The 4,554-nt window shown below is 40.7% G+C and overlaps 1 pseudogene; it reads left to right on the plus strand.

Annotated features, from left to right (window-relative positions):
• The window catches only part of LOC103729483, a 20,197-nt pseudogene extending 19,548 nt beyond the window's left edge, over window positions 1–649 (plus strand).
• The last annotated feature ends 3,905 nt before the right edge of the window (window positions 650–4,554 follow it).

Below are 4,554 nucleotides of genomic sequence, written 5' to 3' on the forward strand. Positions count from 1 at the left end.
GTGAAACCACATCTGTTGCAATTCAGACAATGTTAAGGCAGATAATGACAGGTTTTAGTGAGCTAAGCTACTTTATGTACAGTGAAAGTGATTCAGAACCTAGTGCCTCAGTCCCAAGTTGAAATATGGGAAGGGCAGGGTCAAGGAATGGAAGAGGGCGCTGTGGTGGTGGTAACAGTTCTGGTTCCAGCTCCAGGCCCCAATCCCACATCCGATGGTGAAAGTTCAGACAGTAGCTCAGAGGTATTTGAGGGCAGTAACAAAGGAGGCTCATCTGCCTCAGCAGGTGCCAGGAGAGATGGCCGACATAGGCCTTCAGTCACATTTGATGAAAGTGGCTCTTTGCCTTTCTTTAGTCTGGCTCAGTTTTTCCTCTAAAATGAGGGTGATGATGACCAACCTAGAGGACTCACCAAAGAACAGATTGACAACTTGGCAACAGGAAGTTTCGAGGAAAACGATGCTTTGAAGACACATAGCATTTGCATTACAGAATATACAGAAGGCAACAAACTTTGTAAACTACCTTGTTCCCATGAGTACCACATGGTACTGCATCAATCTCTGGTTGTCTGAGAATTCTACCTGTCCTATCGGTTGCAGGGCTGTCTTACCTTCAGAAGATCTGAACTCCAAGCTGTGGAGCTAAATCAGTGATGGGCAAACAGAAGTCACTTGCTTTCTGTCCACTTTTGAGTGGTGTTTCAATATAAAATAACAACCTGAATTGAGTCATTAGTTTCTGAAGGAACCCTGTGTTTTCTCTTCCAGGATGACAAGAATATTTTAAAAGCCACATTTTAGGACTTAAACATTTGATGTCAGCAGCCAGTGAATTGATAACATCTCTGTTGCTGATAATTTACACATATACATTGTCAGTTTCTCCTTTGTTATCTTAAGGTCTGTCTTAGAGGTCTGTATCATGTTAACCTCTTTTTAAAATTTTCCAGGCCATAAGAGAGGCATTAAGACTAAGTTACATTATGTGTTTTATAAGTGATTACTTAAAGCTATACCATACCCAGTTATTAGATGACACAAATCCAGTCACATTCTGAATATTGTTTATTCCACCTTTCAGATTAGGTGATATTGGACATGTCAGTGTAAATAACACTAAAGTTGGGCTCTCCTAAGTGTATAACTGTCCTAAGCCCATCACTGTGGCACACAATAGAGTGAGCTTATAGTTTAATTGAGATATTTATCTTGTGGAAATATTAAAAAGCTTATGCTTGTGTAAGTGAAAAAAATCACATTCTTTTTAAAATGTAAAGCCATTTTGTAGAAGCTTGGTGCTTTTCCAATGCACTGTTGTATTAGTACAATAAAAACTGTAAGTTACCATGCTTTAAAAAAAGTCATCAGCACATATGTGGGTTCTGGTAATTCCAGTGAACTCAGGTGGTCAAGACTGCATCCAAGCACTTTTACATACTGAGCTGCATCCACAGTCCATAAAGTACTGTATCATCTTTTGTTACTCACATAGTGATATTTTGAGTGCCTTTAGGAAGTATCATGTGTGTCCTTGAAAACTAATACCCATGATAACTATATACACCTTCTCCTTCGTGACTGAAAAACCTTGCAGTAGATGTCCCTGTGTGATACAAAGAGACTCGATTAGGATGTTTCCACAGGCAGGGAGTCTTGGATGCTAAAGATCTGAATCACTTGGGTTGTGTTTTCACTAGGCTTTCCTTGCTAGAGCCAAATGTGAGGCCTTCTCAGCCTGAGAAGTGAGGAGCTACAGTGAAGGTAGGGCAGATTTAAAGTCAAGATGGCTATTGGGTATTAAAACCAAAAAGTTGACCAAAGAAGCACTTATTTAAAAAAAAAAAAGCCAAAATCAAAGAGGAAAAGAGGAAAGTCAGCCATGTGAGGGAACAAGGCTGTGCACCCAAGGGTGGACAAGGAGGGACTGTGCATGTGGGAAAGGCAATGGTCCTTAGGGCTGTGGTTTCTGGCATCTTAATCAGGGTTTAGTGAATGTGAATATGGCTCCTGAGTAACTGCTGAACACTGGAAATGTGGACTGTTTTCTTAGATTTGAGAGTGGAGAAACACAAAGGTAGCTAATCCTTGAGTCTGCTCAGAAGGGACCATTTGGCAGGATTAAAGACTAAGCAGTGACTTCCTTTTCATTAACGAGTAAGTACACAGCCTGTTAAGTCCCTGACATAGATTATTAAATAGAATTTACAGCTTCTAAGAATAAATACCCTAAAATATACAACTTACACATCCATATAGGTAGGTACTGTTTTAATTTTGCAGCTGAAGTCCCTGATGTACAAAGAAATTAAATGACACAGCTACTAAACACAAAAGAGATTTGACTGTTGGTGTTCTGGTCCAGGATCTAAACACTGAGGTGTGTATTAGGTCATGAGAGTCAGAAATACATCCCTTACTCCAGGTCAGTCCCAAGATGTTGCAATCTGAAGATACAGAATACCTGCTTTACTGAGCTCCTGTCCCCTAAATTTTGCCTTTCCGGGGCTCTCTGTTTGATCCACCCTCCCTTTCTTCAGGGTCTCTTGCTCAGGGTGCTATCAGACAAACCACGTAACATACTTTTATCTGAATTTTTCATTTTATATCTTGGGTAGGGAGGGGGAAATGGAGTAACTTACAAAGAAAGGAAGACCTGACACCCAGCACCCAGGTCTGCAGCGCTCCACCCACCATTCCAGATCCCTTCTGTGCCCACCCACAGTCTCCATTAACTTTTGCCCACTTGTCGTCGGCCGGTAGTCTCGCCCCAGGTCTGTAAATTCCCCCTCTCATGTCCATGCGGGTGAGATGCCAGGGCCATCTTTCGGCACTGTGCCACTTCTCCTCCAGGATGACGCCCAGAAGACTCTCCCTCAGTGGCTAACTCTCTGCAGTAAATTCTCTGCAGCAGGCCCCACCCCACAGGCTACTTGGGACACAGCTCCTAATCTGCTTTATGGGTGTGAGCTAGGCAGAAGTAATAACACATCAAAATTCTGCTTTCATGGAGCATTTCGTACAGAGATGGAGGGTCCAAAATATTCAGTGGGTGCAGACAGACCAAGAGAACCTTACACATCTGTTAGGATCTTATAGAGGAACAACTGGAAACTAAAAAATTTAAAACAACACAAGTGGGGTAAGAATGATCAAGCCTGAAAATTTGATTTCCTTGTGAAAATGAAGCAGAAGGAAAAAGACCACTAGGAATAACGAAATCTCTAGTTGCATTGGAGAAGTTATTAGATGCCACATACCAGACTTCAAAACACTGAACTTAGCCACAATAAGTGCAATGTTGCAATGTATAAGTGGGCAACTTTGCGGGGGGGGGGGGCTCTTTTTGAGACAGAGTCTCCCTGTAGCCCTAGCTGGCCTGGAAGTACATAAGTGGGCAACTTTGCGGGGGGGCTCTTTTTGAGACAGAGTCTCCCTGTAGCCCTAGCTGGCCTGGATTCACTATGGAGACCAGGCTGGCCTGGAACTCACAGAGATCTGCCTGCCTCTGCCTCCCAAGTGCTGGAGGGGAACATTATTATAAGAAGGCCAGGCTAGTGGGCAATTTTTTATCATAAGCTTTTAGGAAAGTAAATCTTAATTACCTTATACCATGAAAATATATATGTGCTTTTTGATCTACCAGTTCTTTTTAAAATTTATATTATAGCAATAAATATATTTGTGTTTAAGTAGAAAAAAAAAGGGGCTCATGACACACAAAAGTATGAAAAGGGCCTGGTTCCCATTATTTTATTATTTATTTTCTTGAAGAAAAGTGAAGTGGATATTTTAATGACAACTGGGTGAGCAACTGTGGAGTGATCAGGAGGGACACATTAACTTGCATTCCTAAAATAATGGTTTTATCTTAGTATTATCACATTCATATGCATGCATGCAGTTTTTTCTTGTTTAAAAAGGTTGAGTTTTGGCAGACGTGGTGGTGCACACCTTTAATCCCAGCACTTGGGGGGCAGAGGCAGGCAGATCTGTGTGAGTTCAAGGCCAGCCTGGCCTACATAGTGAGTTCCAGGTTGAGTTTTTCCTTGTCTTCCAGTACCATTTTGGAATTGATATAAAAACTTCCTTTTTGACAAAAGTTAAATTTTTCATACGTGGTCAAATAGGCCTTTCTAACTCCCTCTAGTCACAGTACTAGAAATATATATGATTTAAAGAGATTGTATATTGTATGTGAAAATATTTCCAAACTAGAAAAAAGAAGTGTTTAGAAATACAACATAACAAATTATTGGAGCATCTTTGTGCTGTTATTTATAAATTTAGCACTCATACATCAGTGTGAATACAGGGATGTGCATTATATTATATTGTAATCTCACAACACATAATGATGAATAAGTTCCTTAGATGCTGAATAATGTGAGAAGTCTATTTCAAGATTCATAATTGAAAGAGGGGAAGGGGAACATTATTATAAGAAGGGTTAAATGGGAGGGCAGGGCAGAGGAGGGAGTATGGGGAGGGATAAGTAACATTAAAGGCCTTTACAAAAAGCCATATGAAAATCAACCACTATAGAAGTATGTA

Source organism: Nannospalax galili, unplaced genomic scaffold (genome assembly GCF_000622305.1).
Source record: "Nannospalax galili isolate Female #2095 unplaced genomic scaffold, S.galili_v1.0 scaffold132, whole genome shotgun sequence".
Classification (NCBI taxonomy): Eukaryota; Metazoa; Chordata; class Mammalia; order Rodentia; family Spalacidae; genus Nannospalax; species Nannospalax galili.